General features: G+C 40.7%; 1 protein-coding gene across 5 annotated transcripts in view; it reads left to right on the top strand.

The window, feature by feature from the left end:
- The window catches only part of THRB (thyroid hormone receptor beta), a 170,438-nt gene that overhangs the window by 40,824 nt on the left and 102,248 nt on the right, over positions 1 to 27,366 (top strand). For 3 of the 5 annotated variants that reach the window (XM_042806414.1, XM_042806416.1, XM_042806415.1), the window contains one exon: positions 3,299 to 3,328. The gene's annotated coding sequence lies outside the window, so the exon portion shown is untranslated. Of the gene's footprint in view, positions 1 to 3,298; positions 3,329 to 8,614; positions 8,797 to 25,085; positions 25,146 to 27,366 lie in introns of those variants that run through there. The other 2 variants (XM_042806419.1, XM_042806418.1) reach the window with 2 other exon arrangements.

Below are 27,366 nucleotides of genomic sequence, written 5' to 3'. Positions count from 1 at the left end.
TTCTGCTGTGTACTAGATAAGTGCTGAATCACTTGGAAGGAACTTGTTTTAGCTACTTGGGTGTATTCGTTATAGGGGTCAAATCTCTTCAGCTTTGCAATTTCTGCTAAACAGCGTGCAACAGAAAAGATGAAATAATAATGACTGAAAGAAAAAGGAACGCTTTTATGTGGACAACTCCATGCAGTCAAGGATTTCTGGTCTGATAAAAGAGTAACTTTTCATTTACATCTGTTCTTCTGTCTAATCAATTTGGCAGTATTAGTTTTCTGTGGTTTGACTGGAGTCAGTAGTGAGTCTTCTTCAAGAAGACTTATGAACAGCATCAGTAGCAAAGTACATTGTTAAAACAATCTCGGTCAGTAGTTTTTTTTAGTGTTAGTTTTAGTATTTACAAAACTGATTCACAAGGAGTTGTTCTGAGAAAGGTGGAGATTGCAAAAAGAGTTATGATATTTTTTGTATCTGAATGGAAAGTATAATGGTAAATACCTTGTTAAAGTTGCAGAGCCTTTTGTCACTGAGTGTGGACAGTTGTCTGCTTAGTTTAACTTAATTGTATTGATGTGCTTTTGAGGCAGTCTGCTAGAATCCCTCCAGAGTGCATCCAAAGTTAACACATTTGGTGACTGGCAACAAGTACGGTTTTTAATGTAGAGGCATATGCTTAGAAAAATGACACATCTGAATACTGCAATGAAAATGTCTTCTGTTTTTTTCTGGTAGACATCATCTTCTCCATCTAAGCAAGGAGGTCATTAAGCATGAAAACAGAGCCTCACTTACCCAGTGTGGTTTTGGGCACGTTGGTGCGGAGGTTATCTCCGCTTGGATAGCAGCCAGATCATCTGAAGATAGGGAGAAGCTTCCTGCTACCTGATGGAGAGCAGTAACGGGCCCTTCTTTCTCCAGGACATGATCCTCTTGGACAAATGTCCACTGACACCATCAAGCATGGCAGGCAGCAGGGACCGTGAGAATGTATGATGGGAGGTGCTCATGGCCCTCACTGTAGCCTGTCCTGTTATCAACAGCTAGATCAGATAAGGGAAACTTATGCAAACTGTTTCTTTAAGCATGCTAGGATTTTTTTTTTTTTTTTTTTTTTTTCTGGGAGTCATAAACCCTGCCAAAGTCAGCTTTCATTCTTCTTTTAAAAGTACGTAGGATGAGTTAAATATGCTTCAAAGCAGCCTGTGCCGTGAGTGTTGCTAGCATAGAAATACTTCACTTCAAAAGCTGTGGATCTTGTCACAAGTCCAGGATGACTTTTAGTCTTCTTTAGGCTTGCCTCTGTACCTGCTTTGTGGTTAAAACAGGCTATCCTGTAACATATTCCTTTCCCTTCCCACAAAGAAACATTCTGGTCCCATAAAGTCGGTGCTGTGGACCGCTGTAGTATTGGGACAGGTGAGCAATAAAGAATCGAAGACATAATATGTCCTCGGTTGCACTCTGGCTAGCTTCAATGGGTGTTTCGCATGAGAAAAGCAAGGAGGATTTGGCTCATGCTGTAATAAATCCCACTCAACCCTACTGAAACCCTGCATAGCATCCAGTGATATAATACCTACTGGTTCTGTCCCTTGATTCCTGCATGCAAAACCTTTCTTAAGTTACCTCTTGTGGGTGACCCACACCTAAAGCCAGATGGGTAAATGTGAAGTAATCTGGTGCTGATGCATGTTTTAATAGCTGATTATCAGAAAGAGCTGTAGAAAATTAAACCTATGAGGTTTTTATATATTTTACTACATAATGAAATGACATTATAGTTATTCCTCTTCCTTTAAAGGTTGGCACGTGCAGATACTCTGCTGTGGGAAGTCAGACATTGCAAATGTCAGCTGTGGTGAGCTGATTCATAAAAATGAGATCTCATCCCTTTTCTCAAAATGGATGGTTAATGTAGTGAATTTCTGCACTTCAGGAATGTTTAGATCTTTTTAAGTTCACCAGTTCCATTTTTGAGAGAGGCTCATTTTATAGGTCTGTTATAAAATACCAGGTGAACATACTCTAAATTAAGGGAAGAGACACTTCTACTATTCACTTAAGCTTTGCTTCCCTCATATTGACAGCCATTCCTGGAAGACTCTGTTATCAACCCCTCTGTTCCCCAAAACACAGTATTTTCGTTGTAGAGCAGAGAATTCATCTCTTCAACCATTGCACTGATCACATGCTCTGAGGCCAAGCTTCAAATTCATCCTTGGCAAAGATGAACAAGGTCTCTCCTTGTTTTCCCTTCATCTGTAAATTTCTAACCATACTGACTGATGGCTTAATGAAGTGTACAGAAAGTGCTAGAGGTTGAGATGCTTTGCCTCTGACTCAGCATGATTTTCTCTGCTTTTCAACAAATACCACTAATAATTGTCAGATTCTATTAGACTTGGCTTTTTGTTTCCTACTTCATGCTGTGTATTATGGTAATTTAGAAAATGAAGTAAGATAAAGTGTGATTCTGTTCTTGCATATATTAGTGGCCAAAAAATGCCGTTTACTTCAGAGCTACCAGAATCCAATTCCCAATTCTAATGCTGATGCCTACAAATAGTTCTTATTGGTTGTAAAGGACTGACAAAGAAATGGAAGGTTAATTAATATTTTTGCAGGCCTCAAAGCTCATTGATTGTTATGAGTCATGCCGGAACTTTTTCGCAATAGTCTTAAAGCTTCTTTATTTTTCAGATTTCAGGATGTATGTTGGTAAGCTCTTGGCAAATGTGCCATTTAGAATGGCTTAGTTGAAGCAGATCTTTAATGAAATGGATTGATGCTTTCATTCTTCTACAACTGCCGCTGACCCTGCCTGTTTGGGTTATTCAGCAGAAAACAGCTGCTTTTAAAAAACTCCTTCCAGGCTGGGAAGCTCTTTGAATGGGCATGCTGCAATGCAAGTCCATTTCATAAGAGAAAATATCGTGTCCAATAAAAATAATAGCAATACAAATACCGGTCATAAAACACTGCTTGCAGTGAAAATAAACTTATAAAATCTGCCTAATCATACTGCAGTTTGGGTGATGAATTGACTAGGTCAGTTGTTTGTATTGATATTTCCAAAGCATTTGAAATGTGTGTTCAGAACAGCTAGCTAAGACAGTAAATGAATAAAGGCCTCCACTCCAGAGTGGTGAGAATGATCAACTCTCCAAAATTCTGGAAATTTATTTCAGTTATGTAAAAAGAACCCCATAGTTTTGGTGTTAATTGTAGTGAAACTAAAATAATAACTTTAGAAAGTGCTTTTTACCAAATGAATCTTTAATTCAGATTTCTTTGCTCTTTTCAGTGAAAGAACAGAAAATGAAGGTCTAATAAGGTAAGACTTTTTATTTCTACTTTAGTAAGATTTTCAAGTTAATTGGAGGTAATTTTTAACAAATACGCTCAGCATTTCAGCGTAGATCCTAGCCATAGTGTGGGGCAGTATGTCAAAGCATAAAAAGGAAAGTAGACAGTATTGCAGAATAAGCGTAACAACATTTGACCATTTTTTTATTGTTACTAAACCACTATTTGGTCTTTTAATCAAAATAAGATACCTGCATAGATTTGGAAACTTGTTTTTGCCTATAAGGAATTTACAAGTAATTATTTTTCAGCAGACTATAGTTTTCATTACTCAGTCAATTAAAATGTTCACTTATTCAGAGAATGCTTTTGCAGTTTGAAAATTAAATAATAGAGTATATGCTGATAAAATAAGTAGCTTTGTAGCAAATTTTTGGTTTTTGAGATGTGGTGGGAGGTTGAGTTACATAGTTAAATAAATATATCTGTAGAGGAGGAGTGAACTCTTCTAGGAGTGAATATTTCCTCCTCTTCTATATAATATGATTCAGTCTGCATTCTGGAAGTGGATTCTCTATGTATCTGCTACATAAGCAAAAGGCAGAAGGAGGTATTTCAATACATTACCAAAAGCAAGGGGTGTTAAAAAAGAGGGGGTTATCTTTTTGTTTCTTTCATTGCTAGTGAGGGTGCTGATACTCATGTGCTGTGTTATCTAGAAGAGGAAGCAGCCATGTCAAGTAACATAACGAGGTGTGTGATGGCAAGTTGTTCTGACAGGCAGCTGCAGTATGAACCTCTTCTGAGCACTGCAGAAATACGTAATTACTTTTCAGTCACAGGTCATAGTTTCAATTTTAATAGCCGTTCACAGGACACCGAGGAAGGGAAGTGGTGGTTACTGTTTTACTTTGCTCCCCTATTTGCCTGTTTTGGGTTTTATCAGTGGTTAAAGTAAAAGATTGCAGGGTTGTTAGCTGGGTTTTGTGCACCTATTTCAAGGCAAACGCCTTCCACATGGAAGTGTGATTAAAAGGAATGGTTTTTAAGCCTGCTGACATCTTAAACCAGTAGAAGTTGATACATCTCTGTAATCTGTGTTCCTGATTTGCAGAGGGGCATCCTTGGAAGAGGGAAGAGGGAGGCTAAAAAAACCCCTCAGTTAAGCTATGCAAAATGTAAAGTGTTTGAAACCACAAGTGAGTAGAAATGTGAAATATTAATGGAAAAAACAGAAGTGTTGTGAAAAAGTAATGAGGTGTCATATCACATTTTTTTTGTTGTGGAAAATTTTAAAGTGATGTTGTTAATAGCATACAATCTATTTTTGCATATTCTTTCTTTGTGTTAGTACATGGAGTGTATGTGCATGTATTTGCAGTTACAAAGGTGTGTACCTATATAATATATCTCTGAGACAGCAAGCTGCTGCACCAAATCAGCGTAAAGGACTGAAAGCACTTATGGAATAGGGCTAAGGAACTTCATAATGTGTTGGGAATCACGTGGGTAGTACAGGGATTTAGTAAATGCCAGAAGAAATTTTAGTTCTGAGCAGTCTTTGTCCACTGATCTCATCAGCATCCGTGATCCAGGGAGGACACAAGTCTGCCTTCTGTCTCCTTACCAGGATTTAGCCATACAAGAACTGGGCAAACGTTACAAAAATGAATTAAGCTCGCTCTGTTTGTAGTTGATCACCTAGCACAAGAGAGCCTTATGTGGGGACTCTGAATGCTACAGCAATATAAATGTCTAAGTAATGTGCCTAAGTAATACAACATGACAGCAGTAGTGGAAATTTACTCATTTTGTTTCCCAGAGTCACAACTGGAAGTATTTTAGGGTACATATTGCTCACTCCTGGATTTCTGCCTTGGCAGTGCACGCAGAAGTACTGGGTCATTCTGTTAGCAGGATTTTTATGTGATTTTGACATACGAGTAGTAGAAAACCACCTGCTATCAGCCATATATGTCTTTGAGTTAGCTATAGTATTTAGTAACTACCGATCCGGTTTGAGCTAGAATTTATCAGTTAAGTTAAAAATGAAACTGCAGATCGCAGTACTGTTGATCCCAAATTTCCAGGTCTTACAAGTGGGTGACTGCTATGAAAGCTGGAAAAGCTTGTTAAAGAAGATGCTTGGTGCCTTCCCCTTGCACTTGAATTGACTTTTCTCTTTTAGTCTTATAGTCAAAAGCTGTCTATAATACCACCGCAGCTGCTCTGCGTTGGATTCCAGAGTCCCTGTTTTGATTTGCCAAGCAGACTAACTGTTTATCTCAGGTGAGAGAATTTTGAGGTGTGATGTGGTTAGTATCTAAAAATATCTGTGTAGGGAGATAGGATAGGGCTCCAACAGACAAAAACACAGCAAGATAAGCAAGAGGAGTTCATGTGTGAAATATGATACTGTAAATGTAATTAACCATTGGAAATGCTCAGAAAGGAATGTGGTAGATCACTTGGAGTAATTAAATCAAGATTAGATCTCCTTCTGAAATATCTTCTAGTAGAGTTACAAGTTCTTATGCTTCTTAAAGAAATTGCTGCATGAGGTATTGTGGCCTATGCCAGGCAGGAAGTCAGACCAGATTATCATAAGAGTTCCTTCAGGCCTTTCAAATCCACATCTCCACCAGCAAAGGCTCTTATGTGGTACAGGCAGCCACAGGATTTCCAGAATCACTCATCTTGCAGTGGTGAAAGGTTGAAAAGTCTTTGAGGAGATCCTTGAAGAGACATGGTGGTGGGTCCCCCACCGCTGAGTTTGAAGGTTTTGTGTGCTGCAGGCATATGTACTAGGGCTGAGCCAATTTCTGCTCTTGTCTGATCAGTCCATGGACACATCTTTCTGTGTAATACTTTAAAATTCTGCCTGATTTAGTACCTTGCATTTTGTATTGAGTTCATTGGAAAGTAATAACTTATCTATGATGTTTATTGATTCCCTTCTGTGATATAACTAAAGTCCTGAATAACTTCATAATTTTCTTCAGTTATTTGGTGAGCATAATGCCATTGTCTTTGACGTAAGATCTTCTATAGCCAGTCTTAATGTCCATATGAATGGAGAGGGCAGGGTAAATTTTTAGCAGATTATGTAGAATTCCTAGTATAAAATAATCTGCTTTCCCCAAAACTGTAAAAGTAGTAATTTATACGTTTGCTCTGGGACAGGCATGGGTTGCTGAGGAGAGCACTCGTCTTTCGGTTCTCATCAGCTACGGGGAAGTGCATTCTTGTTTACTGGGTAAGAGGCAGCAAAGTCTTTCCATAGAAAATACATAAAAATGATTGATCAAAAAATTAGTTTTATACTAGAAGAAACATGAAACACTGTTCTGAACAAGAACAGCCCTGACTCCTTTTTGTTATTTTGATAAGCTTATTAATTTCAACATCGCAAATTAATCATGAGTTACTGTGCAAAATCTTGCAAATGGAAAAATCCATCAATTTGAGCTCAGAATTAAGTCATCCTACTGAATTTATGTAGTGTAACTTCTGTTACAGGAACGTACAGTGTAACTCCACAGTAGTGTGACAGGAGCAATAGCTAAAAGTTGTGCTGGCCGTATGCATGCATAAAAAGTTATTCAGGAGAGTTTTCACGTCATTCCAGCTCTGTTGAAAGACCTGTGAAAAAGTTCTTCTGTAAAGCTTTAAGAAACTAGAGCTACCCAGGGTAGTTCGAGGGTGAGCCCAGGCATGTCAGAGGATTCTGTGTTGCAGAATACCTGGTGCCCGACCTGCTGTCAGGGGGTGGGCACTTCGTACCTGGCTTGTCGTTCCTGTACTCTGGCCATCCCTACTGCTCTCCCTCCCTGGACTAGCACGTACGTATGGTTTACACATGGCATTCTAAACCTGAACTGGGAAACTAAAACCATAGGAAAACTGAAGCAGAGAAGAGAAATACCCTTGTGTTTGATAACCCAAAGTAAGGTGGCTGAAATAAGTAGGTCTGTGTCCCTGCACATGGAGGCTACACCTACTTTCATGGACATCCAAGAAAAAAGAGAAAGGTGAAGGAGGGCAAGGGGTTGGAAAAGGATAAAAAAAGGTTAATTACTCTTGCTAGTAGGTAAGGGTTTCATGGCTGTGGTAAAGCAGAAAGGAGAGAAGACTGGTTAGTCAGGAGTCAAACATGTTCGGCTGGTTGCTGTGCAATAGCAGTTGTGATTTTGTAGTATGAAGTTTCTTATGCACCACCTCTCTTGAAAATATATTACATACCTATGGTTTTCACAAATTCCTGATAGCCATAATACTGACTGTGGAGAGTGTTTAAAAAAAAACTTCAGGATGTCTTTTTTTCACATGTTTTTGCTACCACTGAGTCACTCTTAATGGATACTTCAGTTCTGAAAATGAGTGGAAGAGCCTGTGCCACGGAAGAAAATTGCTGTCTCCATTAATAAATGTATTTGAGCCATCAGATTGCTGCTGTTTTCTTCCATGTGAAAGCCTGTGGCTAAGTCATTTCATGTAAAGGAAAGCAGTCTTTCATACCAGAGAAGAAACTGCTCTACTGGACAGTGGTACACAGGGCTACAGAATTGATTTTGGTTATCACTGAGAGAATCTGTGGCGTTTTTTTCTGTTCAGGCAACGCTGTAAAAGCACTCCAGACAACAAAAAGGAGGAGTTGTGTTGAGGTCTGGGGAGTTCCTTTGGCTTGTTTCCAGTGCACTGCTAGTCCTGAATTTGTTATTTATATTGAGTAACTGCACTTGCTTTAAAAGCTCAGTTTCACCTCATTTAAAAGCTATTGAATCTTGTTTCCTGCACTTTGTTTACTTGATAATCCCTATACAAGAATCGATGATTTTGCCTGGGTAATTTGCTGTTCTTTTCCAAGAAACAAATTCCCCTTTTTTATTTTATTTTATTTTTTTAAATACACATGCTGGATTGGAGCACAGTTTGACGTAAAGAAGTACCCTGGTGCTTATACTGTGCTCGCAATGTCTGCTCAGTTGAGAGTTAAGCATGCTGTGCTCACTGTTACATAACTTTGCAAAAAGTGTCGATTCAGTGAAATTCTGCTGCTGTGAGAGAATGGGAGCATCGGGAATGTTCTCTCCCGCTTAACGGAAATGTGGCTTTTGGTGACTAGTACATTTGAAAAATAGCAGATTGTGTGTATGTGCTCGTTGACGGAGTCCAACTTGATCGTCACGATGATGTTCAGGGCAGCAGGTCCTGCTGTTTGCTGCAGCCCTGGGAGGCTGGATGTGGCTCCAGTAGCAGCAGGCAGGTACAGCACACGTGTGACTGCTGCCAGAAGGGCTTTGCAGCCAGGCAGGTTTTTGTTTTGAGTAACCTTCAGAACACTGCTTCTGAAAAACTGCCGGGTTGGCCAAACAGATCGATTCCTATCAGCGGGAGAGGCATCTGTTCATCTGGCTACATCTGCCTCCTGTGGCCGAGGGTCGTCCTGCTGAACGGAGCGGGCTCCTGCAACCTACCTGTGGAGAAGAGAGACAGGTAGGACAGCGTGCACGGTGTCAGAAATTCTGTCTTTTGGCATTATGGAAGTAGCCTTGCCTTCTGGATGCGGTGGAGGGGTAGGTCGCTAGTCTAATTTTTCTACCTTTGCCACTTTGCAGATAGCCCCTCTGTTTCAGCCCTGTGGGATCCTGCTTACTACCAAATATTTCAGATTATTCTACGCTGCTACTAGCTGTAGCCAAAGACTCGCCCTGCTCCCAATATATATTACTGTGAAAATATGGATAAGAAGGTAAATTAAACGTTGGGAAAGTCAATGTGGGCAGAATATCATTAGTCTTAGTCTCTTTAAACAATACGTATCCATTTTCTACCTTTTTGCCCACTTTAAGGGTCTGGGACTCCGTAGAAAGCCTGTCTAGGAGCTGCTACCGATCAAAATGGTGTTAGACAGACTTGCTTCTAGGTCATTTTCATTCAGCAGTGTCCTGAGAGCAAGCTTTGGTTCTGCTGTTTCAATTTTCTCTTCTGTGGCTTTAATCCAGTGCTCTTTCTTTAATCACATCCTATATACACTTGTCCTTTGAGTTCCACAGCTCACCCCCTCTCCAAGTTTAGGGTCTCAGCTGTTTGCACTGTTGTGCAGGAGAGACTGTGAATGATTCGGTTTTGTCAGCTGAGGTAAACAGACAGTGAAAACATACTCCACATCACAAAATGTTCTCTAATCTCTTCTTTGACAAGTGCAGTTTAATTATTTAGCATAGCTTGTAAAAGTAATGAAGTCCCAGTAACATGAGACTTAACTCTCCTACTAATTTTTCCCTGAGAGGTGGGAAAAGACTGCTATATTTTTGTGTCCAGACAAATGAGATTTGACTGAGAATACGTGAAAGGGGCTGGAACCTGTCAGTGCTTCTTAATAGTTTCGCTAATAGGTAGTAAATCCAAGAGCATCCCACAGTTAGACAAGATTCTGCCTGTGTTGGCAAACCAGAAGATGCCGTCTGATGCTTTGCCAAAACAAAACAGAGTTTTCTTGGCCCAGCTGTATTTTTATTGAATGTGTAACGCAGAAAGGAAAAGCTGTAAGTCACAGCCTTGCAGAAGAAGTATCATTCAAAATAATTTTCTATAGCATGATAGATTTCATGTTGCTACAAAATAAATATTTAATCAGCACTAATATTTTTGGTTCCCTCAGGCAGTGAGAGATGTAGAAGTTCTAACTTTTTACTCAAGTAAGTGCAAATGTAATCTAGCAGGGAAGTTCAAAGTAAAATCCATGTATAGTCCAGAGGTTTTTTTTAAAACTGGATTTTAGGTGCATCCATCCAAGATTGATGGCTAGTTTTGTTCCTGACAGAGGAACAGTTTATCTCTAAGTCAAAAAGCCCTCCCTCCCCCAAAAAAGGAAAAGAACCCCAAAAGATAAATGTAAACTGAACTGCAAGCCAGCATGCCTGTTTGATCCATTTGAGTTGTATAGTGAACTAGATCAGTTAAAACTGCATCGAAAAAAAACCCGAAGAAATACAGCCTCAAATGCTTTGCTTTTTGGTCGCCAAGCTGCCTCAGCCGTGCCAGCCCACCTCGGTGACTGAAGGGGATGGGCTCGTGACTCTCCAGAGTCGCGCTTACTGGGTGGTTTCCGATTCCGTGATCTTATGTGCTATACTGGGCTCTCTACTCAGGGCCCTCACGTGTGTAGTACAAAAGGATGTTGTGCGCAGGGAATATTTCTGATCTGAGTTGCTCTGTGAGGAGCAGTGGCAGACTTTGGCCCTCCGAGGGCACGAGGTCTCTGTGGGCTCGGGGTGCAGCTGGGGGGTCAGCGATGCGGCTCCCGTGAGCCTCATCAGACAAGAGTATGGGAGATGAGGACTTGTATTTCTTGTTCCTCCTGCGTTTTCACTTGGGATGATTTTGTTTGCAGAGGGAACAAGGATTGAATGGAGTCTACTGTATTTTTCCCTCAAATGTGAACTGCTGACTGGGGCTCCTTCTGCTGTTTTCCCTTTCTGCTGAAGAGTCAGTAAGAGCTCTTTCCCGGTACCATGTCAGGCAGATCTATATTTATAATAAATCAGTCTTGAGACAGTTGTGCTTGCATTTAAGAAAACTTTCAGGACACATCTGCTCATTGATGTTATCTCTCTTTTGATCTCTTAGAAGCTCATTCCCATCCTTCTAGACATCAGCATCTTTCATTGTCCTTTCACAAATTAATTTAAAAACCAATCATCCCTGCTTTGATTTAATAATCACAAAAAAAAAAAAAAAAAAAAAGCTGAGGTAAAGGTAAAATAATAAAATTTCAGGAGGGAAATTGTGCACTCTGAACTTAGACTTGAAGTGCATGTGCACCTCAGAGAAAGGCAGTGGGTTTCCATAAAGGTCACCCAGAAACCAAGGAAAATATTCTCTGCCACGTGTGACTGTCACCGCAGAAAAGCTGTACTGAATTTCTGCTGACTGTGAGGATGTCAGGTTAAAATGTGTCATAGTCCTTTAGTTATAGTAGATGTGTAGTACAGAGAGAGAATCCTGTTGAGCAGTTATGACAAGTTTTGACATTTCTGACTTTCTTTATATTAAGATGCAAACCATACACACCATTAGTCTCAGCCCCTGTTTGGGGCTGATTCAGAGCACCTTGCTTTTCACAGTTACAGAGCACATTTGTAAAATGTAAAGGACAGTAAAAAATTCAGTGTAGAGCCACTTGAAAATACAATGACAGTACAACCCATCAAGATTTCTAGATAAGTAGCCACAATGCAGATGTTTACTAGCTCTGAATTTCTTGAGATGGCAGAAGTTGTGTTTTTTTCTGGCCAAAATTCCATTTCTGAAAATGAACTGATTGGAAAATACTGGAATTTATAGGAGGAGCTCCAGCTTGGCTGGCAGCAAAAGCTAAGTGAAAACGGCAGGGAGTGCCCACTTCTTTCAGCAACCTGTCCTCAGCGGGAAAATGGCAGGCTGACCGTGGTTCATTCCCATTCTGTGTGGGTGGATTAGGTGTTCTGGGTTTCCAAAAGTTGTCTGAAGGTAAAGCTTTTGCATATAGGAATAGACAGAGGTTAAATTGGAGACTGCTGTTAAATGTATTAGCATTCACAATTCTCTTTAAATTTGATTATTTCTTCCTTCCTTGCAATAAAATTAAAACAGAACCTGCAGTGATTTCTTGTTCTTGTGGGATCCTAAATACTGGTTCTGACTGGCACAGTATCACACTCATTGTATCAAAACCTTTTAGATCCTCTTAACTTTTCCTGCCTTCCCTAGAATGCCAATACAGTTTGCTCCAGCTCATTCTTAAATTAAGTGGAAATTACACAAATAGGAGTTATTTGAAGCTGCAGAATGACTTTACATACTTAGGCAATGAGGTAGAGCTGCACAGCTGACCAGAAAACAGTCCTTAATTCACAATTCTAGTCTGCTTTTCACTTCCACAGCTTTTTAAGCTTCTCTCTAGTCTTTATGCGTCATTTTATGTGGTTTAACTGAAAGTCTGAGAAGAGAAAGGGAAATGGACCGTGGACATGAAGAAATACGGAAGGAGAGATGAAGAGAGAGGTTTTGTGTAGGAGAGGGCCATGGAGAAAGCAGTGCTGTAGGAATGGTTTGATCAACATGCCCGGGATGGTAAAGTGGCATATAGGAAAAATTAGATTAACTGAGAAAGAATGCATGTCAGGAGAGATGCAATTTATTGGACTGGAAAAGTCTTCATCAAAGACAGCAAGTAGCATAATTTTCCAAAGAGAGTGTCTCTGTTCTTTGAATTGAAAACTTGATTGAATAAACACTAGAAGATACCAGTGTAAAACCTGTGCTGCTGGAGGTGAGCACTCTGCGCAGAAAGCCTTTTCTAACTCTGTATTTTGACTTGTTTGAGACAGCCCCGTGGGTCTGGTTCAGACCTGGGATAAAACCATAAGGTATGTTTTCTCTCCTCTCTCTCTTCTTGCCCTAAATGTTGTTATACTGCAGCTTGGCTCTGTCCACATAGGCTGGAGCAGACTGTGTTGTAACTTGCTTTAGCCGCCACTGAATTTAACAGCTTTTGGCTTTGTAAGCAATGCCTTAGGAGAACTCTTGCTCATCTGTTTGCTGAGCCAAAGGAAAACTCCTTCAGTAGCTTTCCCAGTGTTTTCTCTGGCTGGAACACATAGTTACCAATTGCTAGGTGAAGATACACTATCTTTAATCATCTTTTATTTTTGTATTTTCAGTTTGTCCAGCTGACATATTCTTAAGACATCCACTTTGACTAAAACAGTGAAAGAACCCTTTCACAATGGATTTTTTTTTTTTTTTCTTTTTTCTGTACCCCATGTAATTAAATTCTCCCACTGGTGGGAAAAATGCTTTTCATTGATGTAAATGTGTGGCAAGTACTCGAACACTGAACCAGTCAGTCATATTTCCCTGTTAAGCATACTTCTTAGAATATTTTTCATAACAAAAGGATTTATCTTTGGAATCTTGTTCAAAAATTTCTTTACATGGGTTTCCTAACCCTTCACGATTGGCTCTCAGGAAATCTGATCCTATTGGCATTTAATCCATTGATAGAAATGTGTCTACTGAGAATTTCTTAAATAGGATCGCAGTAAACATTTGGATCATATTTTGCAAGTACAAATCACTAGCAGATATTTGCATACTTATTTGTTGAATTTCAACTTCCACTTCAGGTTAGATGAGACTTATACAATTATACAGCACCTCTGGCAACAAATTAGTTTGAAAAGCAAGTCAAAGCAACACTGGGAATTCAGAGGAAGATTTCTAAAGTTTTAGAAGGAACTATGAAAGGCTTGCATTTTGTTTTATCTCCATACATTTTATATCAAGTATGGAATTAGTGTTGTAGACTTTGACACATCTTCTTTTTTGTTTTACTCTAATATATCTTCCTAAAAAATATTAAGGGCAGCACTGGTCAGAGGCAGGGACTGTGCCTTCATCTGCATCATAAAGGGAAGAGAAGACCCTAATTTAAAGCCAGCTGAAAGATTTCTCTCGGGTCCATGAGTCAGTCTCTGTATTGTACTTTGTAGCAGAGGCCACAGGTGAATGTCACCTTCCGGAAAGGTGTTCATAGGTTTTCGGCAACTAGTTCAGGTGAGGCTAGTGCCGTCAGGTGAAGTGGGACTGCTGGTGAGACACTGTTAGTGACTCAGGGACGTTTTCTGGCAAGAAGTGTCAAGCAGCTTCAGACTTCATTGTGGTTTTATGATGATTTGAAAGAAAAAAAAAAATAAAAGAAGAAACCTTCAAAGTAATTTTCACTTACATCCTAAAACAGTTTTAGGCAGAGGTCTGCCAGGGTCAATAGGCCAGGTACAACAGCATGCTTCAGTGACCTAGCAGAGGAAATACCTGTTTGGATGTATTCTTGGCCTGCCTTGTTTTAGGAAAATCACTGCGGAAATTATGAGAGAAAATTAATGTAATTAATTATAATTAGTATAATGTTTATAGTGGATACACGTTCCAAAATCTTGTGAAGAGAATCTCAGTGAAGGAGACTCCTTAGCTTTCAGGAACTGTAGATTTACCGTAGCAATTAGAACACTTAGGCCAGCCTCAAATATCTTTTGAACTTGACATTTACTGTCCATTTGCATCTTTGAAAATCCTATCAGTTACTAACAATTAAATTTGATGCCTGGGTGCTTGTTTAGGTGAAAGCAATTGGCATACTCTTTCTGTTTGTCTCACTGTGCCTTATTCCATTTAGCAGCATTGCTGGATTTTAAACTCTGGAGATAAACCAAAGCATTCAGGGCACAAGTCTTTCCTGCAGTTCATTGCTTGTCCTTTCTTGCACAGCTGGATATACAGGAAAACCTTGCACTGAACGCGAAAGTGATAAACTTCTAATTCTCAAAACAAAGTGCTATTATATAATAAAAAGTTCAAATGACAGTCTGCTTTGTACTCTGTTCCTACACATCCACATGTCCTTGGACGATCTGTCATTATTTGTCCTATAAAACCTGTGTTGTTTCAAGGGAAGGAAACAATAAAGTGGAGTTTAGATTGTATGATCCAGCTCTTTAATATGGTTTTACACTTTGATGGGAATAATCAGGGGTTGGAGTCTGTACTTTGATTTGCAAAAAGATATCCTTGTTAAATCCTTGAACTGTATTTTCTTTTTAGCCACATGCTTCTGCAATTATTTCCAATTTTGCAGAAAACTCCAATAATTCTGTTCGGTATCTGAGGTTGATATAAACATTTTTTTTTCCTGTTTCAAAAGAATGAGCAGTTACCTCTTCATTCCTAGCCTCTTATCAAACAATGACGTTTACTCAGACTGGGTTTACTGATCTCGGACATGAAATTCCTCCCACTACTTCTTTCATTTTTTTCTATTTAGGTAGGCATCCATTTTTCTTTAAGTTGTAGTAAAGCTTCATGTACACGAATCCCTGCCCTACGTTGTTACTACTCTTTCATTTCCTTTCCCTGGTGCTTGCAGGACCTATGTGCACTTGTCAGTGGATTAAACTTCTTGTAGCTGAAAGGTATGGAGGAGGTTTTCTGCCTTTGGTCACAACTGAAACCTTTCACCTAAGACAGCTTAGTTCAGGCTAGACAGATAACTGCCCTTCACATTTAGCCAAAAATTTTAACAGTGTGTGGCCTGAGGAAGCCAGTGTTTAATGAAAATTTAGAGTCTGGATGGGTTTTGTTTGGGCTATTTGTTTTTCCTTGAAGGCACAGACAAGGAAGGGTGTGCAGTGATGCAGCACTGAATGAAGGATAGCAGAGAAGACACTGAGTCTGGATGCAGGAACAGAAGGAGTTTTACTTTCTTCAGTGTTACCTGAAAGGATCTATTTTTACCCAGAAATGTCACCTGACAGAAGTCAGGAGAGAGAATGTCCAAGTAGTTTATATGCAGCTAGAGTCAGGGAGCTAAGGATATGAGTGAAGAGAAGCGGTTGAGGTGATCTGAATGCACAACTGTGTATAAAAGTAGTAGCTGGAAGGGAGAGGTCTTTGAGGAAGCTGACCACAGAGGCATGTGGCTGTAATCACAGCATAGAGGCTGGCACTAATTGGTAGTGGAGAAATCAAGTGAAAGACTGATGTGTTATGGTGGAGAACTTAGGAGAAAAAGGGATAAATGAACAGGTGACACTGACGAAGAAGAGTGGCACCAGAAAAACAGAGGGTAAGATGGGGATAAATAGACTTGAGGCTGAGGGGGGACAAGTTGGGCAGCAGCAGGGGAAGAAAGGAAGAAAAAAAAAAAAAAAAAACCCCAAAACACATGAAAATTTGGGATTCCTAGCAGTACAAGGAAGATGCAGATGTGTGTGTCTGAAGACTTCTTTTCTTTAGGTGGAAAGACACATCCATCAGCAGAGCTTAGCTAGGGCAAAGAGCAGCGGGTTTTTTTCCGGGAGCAAAGAAACACCATACAAACATAAAGATGAAAACAGTCCTGAATAAGAAACTTGAGACAAAGGTCTCATCATCCCTGTTGGAAGAAAACAAAGATTAATATTTCAAGGCAGAGAAAAGTCTCCTAAAAGCTGTGGCTGGTGTGGTATCAGTAGAATTATTTTGGTCTCTGAGGAGGGAGGTGAGAGAATGACAACCTAGGGAAGATCTACAGAGAGACATGGAGAACTCAAGGTCATGCAGGCATTAAGAGGTCTTCATGCACTGAGCATGTCTGTGCTAGTAAATTAAATGGTGCTTGGAAGCATTCCCAGGCCCTGGAAGTCGGTTGTCTCTACTGTTAACTGTCCTTGGCCTAGTTTGGGTTTATATTTACGGGAACTCACCTGAACTATTCCCAGGTAAAATTTGGAAGTTATTTTGGGATTACTCCCAGTAGGCAGTTTGAAAGCAGCCACCCTGTTTTGGAGGGCGAGAGAGTTTTATAGCATGGCACCTTTCTGTGCCAGTTGGCCTCAACAGTCTTGGACATGTTTATTTCGCTTGTAGAAATATAGCTGTAAATGGCTCAGTAGATGCAATCCCTTGGAAACTTAGGACATTGACTGTCTTGGGTGCAAGCTGTTACAGGCAGTGAATATAATTTCTTCTTAAAAAAGCTTATTGAACTGAGGTGTTGATGTGCTCTCTCAGATTTTGTTTTGTTTTAGCATGGAGACATTATAGAAGAGTTGGTTATACAAAATAAGGTTGGATGAAGCATACATTTAATTGTTTCCATTTAAATTTAATACAAGCATACGCAAAAGTAGGTCCTTAAATAATGCTCTTTCTCACAGAAGAACAGGCTGTGAAATTAAGGAAACAAGGTAGTGAGGTTGGTAGGTAGTTAAGTTGGCTGGACTAAAAAGCCTAGACATTTAAAAGTAGAGAAAATATTTTAAAAATGCTTGAAACTTGTGTCAAAACAAGGCAAATCTCCAGACCTAAATGGATAAATAATGTGGCCCCTGGAAAGATAAATATGGATCTAAACTAGAAGAGGGGTAATGTGAAGGTGATGGAGGCATGGAAATTTTACTGTCAATGTAGGAAAATGCACAAAATGAAATTTTATGTATTGCACTGTATATAACTCTGGGTTTTGAATTCAAGAATGATTCAAACTAGAACAGGTACAGAAAGAAAAAGCGTTTCTGAGAGCCTATATCTTAGCAGCATAGGCTAGCAAAGTAAAACCTGAGGCATGATAAGATAGTTCTTAATAAATACATCAGGGAAGGGACCGCTAGAGGAAAGCTAGCTAATTAACCTAAACGGTGCTGGCACATGAACAAAGCTGGATTTCAATATATTCAATTAACAGAGTTCAGTTTTAGCAGAAGGCAGTCAATTGACTTTACAACTAAGTTAGATCATCCGGGTTACTAGAAAAGCAGCATGTAGCTTAGCTCACATTTTCCAAATGGGCTCATGAATGTGATCTGTTCTTAACCAGGTGCGCAGTCAGTGTTTTCTGAGGAACTTTAGAGATACGCCAGAGGAGATGCACTTTCCTTTCGTATGCCTTTGCTTCTGAGGAGCCAGATACAACAGTTTTGGAAAGGACTGTGCAGGGTATTTCAGCGGTCCTCCTCCAGCATATCATCAGTCTTTCAGCAGCCATCCCACTCTCGCGGATCCTTCCTGCATCGGTTCTGCCCTTTAGATTTGCTCTGCCGTGAGCTGATGTTGTACAGGTTCTACGTGGCCCTGCCATCACAGGTGCTGCGCCGGTGTCCTGAATGACATCAAGTGTTCAGCTCTTTGGGAAATCGAGCCCACACAGCAATTTCATCTGAAAGAGCTTATCTCCAGGCAATGTAAGTTGTGTCAGACCGTGTCAAACTATTGCGTTAGGTTTTTCACAGTGTGCTGTGTTGCTGGAGCAGGATTTCATGGAGAGCATTCAAAATGCCTATCAGTGTAATGTTGGGAAATGTTTTGTTTATGTGTGGCTGAACTTGAATGTGAGGTGATAATAATAACCTTGATTTGCAGACAAAAATTAATTTTAATGTCTCTTTTATTTCTGTTGGCCTTTACATGTTTCCATAAATACTGCGTAGTTGAATGAATACCAGACTGATAAATGTGGAAGCCCGCCTGTCAGTGTCTCAAAGGGAAAGCTTTCAAATATAAATAGCCTTAAAAGTATAAATAGCAAAATCCCTATACTGTATTTATCACTGACCACTTTCTTTTTTCCTTTCATTGCGTCTCCCATTTTATTTTTAGTGATGCTTACTTAAAATAGTTTCTCTGCTTTCCTGTTGGCGATTAGAAGGCCACTCTGGAATCCAAGTGATTTCTAAGCCAGATGGTGAGAAAAGCGTTCCTTACTCGAGCAGTGTGAGCTTGAAGTCTTGTCTGTTTAAACTTCCGTTACTGAAACATCAGCTTTGTCTGTCCAGTTGATTTCACGTACGTATACTTGAGTGGACTTCAAAATGTGATTCCAGCATTGTTCAGGACCCCCGTTTCTTCTTAACGTCGATGTTATTCCATGTCCTCTTCCTAAGTCTGTAGCATTGGTTTTAGCTAACTTACTAAAATCAGTACTCTCTATAAATGTCACTATGTTGACAGCCATAACATTTTTAATTTTTTCTTTTAATTCCACAAATTCTAGAGTGTGCATGTGCTGGTGATCACCTCAGCTGCACACAAAATACTGTGAATAGGTTTAAGTTTTGATGGCTCTTGGGCCTTAGCTTGACTTCACTGTTACAACTGCAGCCTACTATCAGCTTACCATCTGTGCTGTTACATCTTTTTCCTCTTTTCTGAGTGTTAATAAAAACATAATTTTAAAGTAGGGTTGAATCTAGCATGAGCCACACTGCTGTTTGGTAAGGTTTACAGGCCAAATCTGATCTTCCAACACTACTTGCCTGAAGAGGCTGCAAATGCATCGCTTGGTTCTTTCCTCCTAAACTATTTCAGGAAAGGTAACTAAGTCTTAGCAAGGACCAGCTGGTTCTCTATACACTGTTCTAACCATTTCTGCCTCAAAATGGCAGGGCAAGATGAAGTGGTTGCATGGGAGCGTCACACAGGAGCGGTGTTTACCAGGCAGCAGCATGGTTATCCCCGTAGCTGGGAAGGAGGGTCCACACTGGAGTGCTCCTAGAAAGGGCTTGTACGGAGGGGCTGGGGTCTTGGAGCCCAGCAGGACCGTGCCCGCTTCGTGTAGCTCTGCTACACAGTCTCGTGACATAGGTGTTGAGAGCCAGCAGCAGCTCCTGGTGAGCGTGAGACCAAGTGCGGGGTCACCCACATTCCGTACTGGGGTGTCTTCTGTGATCTTTGGGGTCTGTGGTTCCTGCAGGAGCACCTGCTGTGCCCCACGCTGCGAAAGCACTCTGACTAGACAGTGTAGAAATGCAGTTAGGGCAAATAAGGTCACAGCTGGGCCCTTGGATCTCTGACTGCATGCTTTGGTCTCAGCCTGAAATGTTGCCACGGGAAGGAAGAGGAAGGAAGCAGGATGGGAAGGCTTACAGCAGAGAAGCAAGTGGACTGCTTTTGTGTCCACATCAACAAGAGCAACAGGCCGCTTGGGTGGCAGCAGCAGTAACCTCATACCAAGAGAAATGCCTTCTCCCCTGTCACCTAACCCCAGCAGCCGGGAGGTATATCTGTATGTATGAGCGAGCTGGGCCCAGCGTACACATCAGCCATGCCAAGGTCTTTGCTTGGGCTTCTGGCGGTGTTGGTGGAGTCCCACGAGCAGTGGATCTGGGGGATAAAAGTCATCAGGACGAGGGGTGATGTTCCTGTCTCTGCCTGAGCCTTTGCTACTGTAGTCGCCCCCGTGAGAACACTTGTACCTTGAATTTCTTGCAGCTGTGGAGAGGCAAAGAGAGGAACAGAAATGTGTTCTGCAGCTGCCTTTCAGAGGTGCAGGAGGCATTGCCTTTAGTCAGTTAGGAAATCCCTGAAATGGCCCGCTGCTGCTCGTAGACTAAAGCTGTTTTCCTGCCCTCTTCAGGGGGGGAATATTTTTCCTGCCAGTAAGCCGTCATGGAGATGCCTCAGCTTTACATCCGAGCAGATTGCTAATGCATCCAGGCAATGACAGGTAAAATGGTCTGTGTTCATGTGGCTCCGAGACACTGGGGAATCACTGAATCATTTAACCATCGATCTTTATATTTATGCTTCGAGGCATGCCGGCATCTGCAAGCTTTTCGTTAGTTTTAAATGCGATTTGTGTAGCTTTATTTTTATACAGCGCCTTGGGATGCTTGCTGTGGAAGGCTCTTAAAATAGGTGTAACTTAATGTGCTGTTCAGACTTCTCATTAATCTGCTTGTCTTCACTCTTACCCAGAGGTAAAATAGAAAGCCTACAGAGTGAAGAGTTTGGAATAAAATGATAGAAAATGGGGCTCTGAAATAAAGACATTTAGCACTGAGGACTGAGACTGGTGGTGGAGGAAACAGAACAGGATGTTCAGAAAGTCCAAGCCCTTTGGCATGAGTTAAGGAGCTTGGAAAATAAGCAGGGCTACAGTGAATTTGTGAAACAATGTTTGTCTTCCTAAACTGAATGCTGGAAAGCATCCATTTCACACTTGGCCATTGCCAGCGCCCTGATATCTATTGTAGCACTCATCTTCTGGCCTCTTTATTTTCAGAGAAACATTTGACTTTGTGTTTAGAAGTTATTTGTGCTTCCCTCTTCCTTGTGGTGCAAACATGATCGTGTTGCAGCTACGGGACTAAAATTTGGAGTCTCAGTCTTTGGTCCTTCTGTACTGCTCTGTTTCTGATATTTGTATTTTAACTGCAGTGATAGGCCTGAAAGACTCCGTTTCCACTTCAGTTCACCAAGGCTGTGCCTACACTGGTAAATCAGTCAGGGCCAGGACTGGTATCTTATGATTGTCCATGTTGTTTATTTTCTAGCACATTCTGTGACATGGGTTTGGCCTGTGCCAACTAGGACACTCCCAGATGACACCTGTGGCAGGATGGCATGGGAGAGGGACTGTTCTTGGCAGGCAATATTGAAAAGGTGCTGGTGTTTTGCAGGGGAAGAGAGTGCAGAGATGTGGATTTGAGCTGGCTGTGCCATTTCCCCACAACCTTCTGTATCCTGGTGCATTTTCTACACTAGACCAGACTCTCTTGGGCTCACTGTTTGAGGAGAATGCTGAAATACAAAGTTTTGCTTTCTAACTGCATCGCTGATGCTGTTATCCGCAACAATATCAGGCCACCTCCTCCTCCTCCCTGTGGACCATCTGCTGAGGCTTACAGCACCGCTTCCCTAGTGCTAAGAGCTTTTCTCTTTGAATAAGAATCAGGTTAGGGGCACAACTCACGATTTACATCAAGCTAGCAACACAACAAAACCAAACCCTGTGAGTTTGAGTGAGCTTTCTAGAGAGTGGTCTTCCATCGTTGAGCTCACTTGCAAGCACAGGCACAACAGTAGCTCACAAAGCCAGTGTTGTCACAGGCCCACAGCAGCAAGTTAGAGAAATAATTGCTGTTCTGGTATGTATATATTTGCTTATCACACAGGGCCATGGTAATTTCATATACATTTGCTTGCACACGTGGATTTTTTTTGAACTTCATACCTATAGCTCACTCTTCAGGCTTCATTTGTAACTCTTTGCTTGAAAATAGGTAGTGTTTACTTGCCTCTATGGGATTTCTAGTTTGTAAAGCCCTCTGCAGTTCTCTGTTGGAAGGGATCATTGAATTCCTCAGCACTGCTGATGCTTTGTCTGAATGTGTTCTTCCAAAAGTTGTTTGGATAAGATATACATATATACACAATATTCTTTATAACCCTTGGTTGCTCTCTTTCTGACTTTGTTTCCTGTTGTCTGAGTTTTTAGTTGCAAATGGAGATGTTCTTAAAGCCATAGTCTTTGTCACACTCACTGTTGAAAGTATTTTTTCCTTCAGGTAGTACATGGTGTACTAGTAGGATGTACATCACTAGTAGCTGCAGGCTGCACTGACTTGTTTTTTTTTTTTTTTTTTTGTCTTGAAAACGATAGGATTGGCTGCACAGTGAACGAGTACTCAGCATCAAGATTTGAGCTCCTGAGCCAGTTCCATTGCTCTGGAGCAGCAGTGGGAGAAACCACCGCTGAGTCACTGGACTAACCAGTATAGCTTTTTTTCATCATGATGCTCTGTTATCATGAGGATTGGAAGCACTGAGCAAAAAGGATTTTGTTGTGTCAGTGCTAGGTGAAATGATGTTTTTACAAGCTGGTTTGGTGGGCAGTTTTCTTTTGAGGCTAGTGAGGGCCATGATGGTAACAATCACACATAAATTGTTGTGAAAAATAAAGGGTTTAGGGAGGTGCAGAACCTCATATATAAGCTATGTTTACAGCTGTTGCCAGTCTATGCACTGATCTCAGTATCTATTAGCTGAAGAGACTGAAAAGTCAATCTGGAAGGGATTGTGCTGACTACAAGTTTTTGTAGCCTTTGGTGGTGCCAGCTGCAAAACCAGGCAAATCTGGCTGCAGTGGAAGGGCGTGATGGGGCAGCTCCAGCCCAACTGCTACCCCGGGGGCACTTTGGAGGCTTTGGCTGGGAGCCCTGAGGTGCATCGCCCCGTGGAGGACTGCACTGCAAACAGACCGTGCCCTTCCCTATCAGTGAATTCCTTTGGCAGTCGACTGGCACCAGAACACCTGAAAAATATTTATGATAAAGCTGCAATGAGTTTTCCCCTCTTTGAGGTGGGGATGGGGCTTGCATTGTGTTCATTGATTCCTATCTCACATATGGCTCTTTCAAAAGATCTCATTATAGCAGCCACTCATTAGTGGTGGCACTGTAACTGGGTGAAGGCCAGGTAAAAACATGTCTCAATTTCTCACTCTTACATGGCCTAAACCAAACACTAACAGCTCCCCAATGACTTAAGTGGCTGTTGGTTGGATCAAGCCACTCTGTTGTAGGAAACAGAGGACTGGAGGAGTAGCTCCTAATTTTCCTTGGGGTTTAGCTTTCTTAAAGAACAGAAGGAGATGAACTGAAAGGTCCCCTGCACCCCAACACCAAATAATACCTTTGAAATAGGATACATGTTTTACACGTATGAAGAGATTAGCATTAGAAGTACCTTACAGGTAATAAAATAAGGCTTTATGAATGCTTCAGAGCACTTTCTCTTTTCCCATGGAATTGTGGTCCTTGGCAGCTTGATGAACTCATTGTGTAGAAGATGTCTTTGTGGGAAGGGGTTAATACAAAGGGAGAAGAGTCTGCTGAAAAACAAAAAGCTCTCTGCTGCAAATTAAGAGTCTTCAAAAACTAAAATTACCTTATATGTTATCCTTTTGCATTTTTTTACATTGTGTTTATCATTTGAAGTGAATAATTAATCTTTCCTGTTCATTTTATTTACTTCCTTTATACAGGAAGGGGAAAATGTTAGGATCATAAATAAGAAGTCTCAGTAAGAGCCAAGCTCTGTTTCAGGCAGAAGTTGGACCACAGCAAGTGTAGGTAGACCAGTGTTAGTTCACGTGAACTATAATGACACTTAAATTGTTGCTGAACTAAGTATGCGGGTCAATGGGTAGGTCTCTCCATCCCATACTGGAGCGCATACTGCTTTCTGATTTACTGCTTTTAGGGACCTGCATTAGCAAGATCAAAGTCGGTGCTGCCTTGCCTACCTAGCTCCTTCCTGAATGCAAGGGAAAAATACTGGTGAAATCCTGAGCACGCAGAAAACAATGAGAGATCCACACTCATGTCATTGCAGTGATTTCGGGGCTTTTCTGCACTTCCCTGTGGGACAAATTGCTGTGTTGCCTCAGTTTCATTAGTGTTGTTCAGACATTGGTTATTCAGTCCCTACCCTTGCACAAGTGCCAAAAAATCACAGATGTGGAAATCTTGAACAGTGTGATTTTTCACAGTGTTCATGATAAAAAAGCAGTTGGCCTCAGAGATCAGAGGCATCTTTGAATAAGATAAAAACTCTTTAAGTGTATGTGTTTGGGGTTTTTTTGTAAAGGCAATTGCTCGGTCAGAAGACCACAGTCAAGTGCAAGCACCCTCAGCTGGAACCCTCACCCTTTTGCTGCAGTGTGGTCTTGCTCCTGTTTAGAATCGATGGAGCTGTTTGAGCCACTGCAGCTCATTACCCAGGGTTTTCATCAGCTGCTGAATTTTATTTGTTTTCTGGAGTTTACTCCCTTAAAAATATGGTAGCCATCAGTAGAAAAACAGCTGAAATAAGAAGTGTCAGACTCGTTTTCTTTTTTGGGTACTATATAGTTCTAGAACAAATGAAAGGTATAGATTATTTTTATTCAATCAAATAATTTGCAACAGCTGGAAACAAAGGGGAACAGCCGTGAGCTGCAAATAAAATTTACAGCACAATTCTGTGTATGTTGTCAGGGAATCATTCCCATGCAACCCAGTAATGGCACAGAGATTTCAGGGATTATGTTCAGATTAAATGTCAACAAGAGCTGAGTCTTGGCAGTACGCCAGGAAGGTCATATGAGGAAAGTCCCAAACTTTTACACTCAAATAAAAATGTGTTCTGCTTAATACCCGTAATGTGCTGCAAATGTTAACACAGCTAATGACTTGGGTTAAGAAATCTCATTGTAACATGGTTTTAATTTTTTTTTTTTTTTTTAATTTAGATTCAGGACTTTTTGCTGCTTTTTGGTGTTTAAGACTTTGCCAGAAAGTTTGTTTGGGGGTTTTACCTCTACTGTAGAAATATTCTCTTGGTATCATGACATAAAGAAAAATTAGCCTAAAACTTCTGCAAGTTCTAAAACTTCACAATTTTAATTTTCAAGTTACAGATAAATGGAACAATTACCTGCTAATACTTCCACAAGGATTATTATTTCACAGAAAATCCCTATTATTTCCAAGATGAAGTCTAAGGTACTGTAATTCCATGGCATTTATGGGAGAATACTATATTATTGGGAGGGAATGAGAAAATACCTAAAAATACATAGCTGAGAATATGCTGATATTATAAAGGAATATGCTGCCAGTCTCATACTGCATTGAGAATGTCGTCTTTTGGTTTAATCTGATCTCTGTTTACAGTAGATTGGTTTTAACTACAAAAGGATGTTCTTACTTTGAGGCATATCTACACATGGAGTTGTATGGCCTTAGCTCTACAACTTGAAATAAACATTCTTAATCTACTTGCCATCTCTGAAAAAAAGCTGAAACTGTTTTAAAATTGATTTATTAAATCTCTTAAGTACTCTAAATGTGATCCTACTACTGCGTATGATTAAGGGTATGTGATGCTTTTTTATGCATCGTTTCATTTGCTCCCTAGCACTAAACCCTGCAAGGGTGTGAGCACACCTTCCTGCTGCCCTTCATGGGCATCGGGTTTTACTGAGAGAATTTTCATGACACTTTTTTTGGGTACGACCGGCGTACTGAATCAAGCCACAGCTCTCGGAATTGGTTTGCCAGTGAGCTTCAATATATTCTGCATTACTCCACAATTGCCTCATGTAAATGGGAGCAAAACTTGGACTCATTAGCCAAAGCAGCTGATGATTCTGTGGATTCAGGGCTCCACCTTTCATTTCTAATTATATATACTTCCCATATTTGTAAACCTGATTTGAAGTGTACTGTATGCACGTAAATACATGTTTATATATGCATGTGTGCGTGTGTGTATAAACATATGTGTGTATGTGCGTGCTGAAGTTTATTTTCCTCTTCCTCCTCCTGCCTTTCCCCACCTTGCCTGCTGCAGTGAGGCACGAGGGAGGGGAGAAAACCGCTTTAGCTGACTGAGGCCAACATGGCCATGGGAGGGTCTGCAGACTGGTCTGCAGTTTCTTAAGCAGGGAGGTTGGGGGGTACCAGTTAGAACCGTCAGATTCTGGAACGGGTCCCAGTGACAACAGTGGGGTCAAAAACAGAACCGCGAAGACCCAGGAGGTGTGGCTGGCTGCAGCGCCGGGCACCGGGCTGGGTGGCCGGGCTCCAGGGGCAGCGGCGCTGCTGGCTGTTGCAGGACAACAGATTCAGTCGGTTTGTTATTTATGGAAGGGTATGGTATGCAACCCTCAACGTGTCACCACTTCTTTAAAGTGCAGTCTTAAGAAATTGCAGTTCAGCAGTCCTTTAATTGCTCTGAATAAATAAGGTAAAATCATAAATTATTGTAATACAAAAACCTTATGTTGTGCCATTTATTTGTCCTGAATTATGAAATTAGTAGGATTTCTTCCATTCCTTTTACCAAACCTTTATTTAAACTACAGTCAGTGGAATTTTACCATCCTACAGCCTGAGCCACACAGTAATAAATCAAGCCTTATTTCCTTATTTCTTTGAAGCTAATGTAACAACAAATAGTCTGTTAGCATACATTATTTATTTGTACTACAAAATATGCAAATATTTCAATGATTATACTCTTATCTCTGTAATACTTTACAAACATGATACAACGTGTTTCTCTGATAAATTGAGTTACATAAAAGCAGCTTCACATCTACATAATGCTTTCACAAAACACTCCCTCTATTTCAAGTTAAAATGTGTGTTCAGCTTGGGAATATGCTCATAAAGAAACTTCATTTACCTTATTAAGAAACACTTGTGTATTCTCTTAAGTTTCAGTTTGTTTGGTTTGGTGTTTTGTTTTTTGGTTGTTTTTTTTTTTTTTTAATAATGATTTTATCACTTTCTGGACTCCTGCCTGCCCAGGCTGCCCAGGGCTGGCAGAGGTGGCAAGTTACGGTGCTGCTGAGTTCTGCGGTCAAATTGAGTTGATTTCTTGTTTACGAAGGATGCAGATTGACTCCCTTGCAGTTTTTTTTCTCCCCTTCTGTGAATATTTTCTGTAACTGGATGTTTGTTTTCTAGTATTAATCCTTGGTGGCTTGACAATGGCAGTTTTCCCTCTAAAGCTGGTAGAACCATCAAAACTGGCGTTAGGCACTGAGTATTGAGTCTTAAGGCTGTGTAAGGTTGTATCGGTTGTATCCTGAATTAGTTGAAGTGTTTTATCCTAATGTGAAAAGCAAAATATGCTAGGGAGCTGCAGGTATGTCTCCCTCTTTCCCAGAGAAGGGAAAGATAAACACATAATGATAGAAGAATTAATCTCCTCTTA

This window comes from Tyto alba, unplaced genomic scaffold (assembly GCF_018691265.1).
Source record: "Tyto alba isolate M040663 unplaced genomic scaffold, T.alba_DEE_v4.0 Super-Scaffold_46, whole genome shotgun sequence".
NCBI classification, from domain to species: Eukaryota; Metazoa; Chordata; class Aves; order Strigiformes; family Tytonidae; genus Tyto; species Tyto alba.
This window is presented reverse-complemented; position numbering and strand designations above follow the sequence as displayed.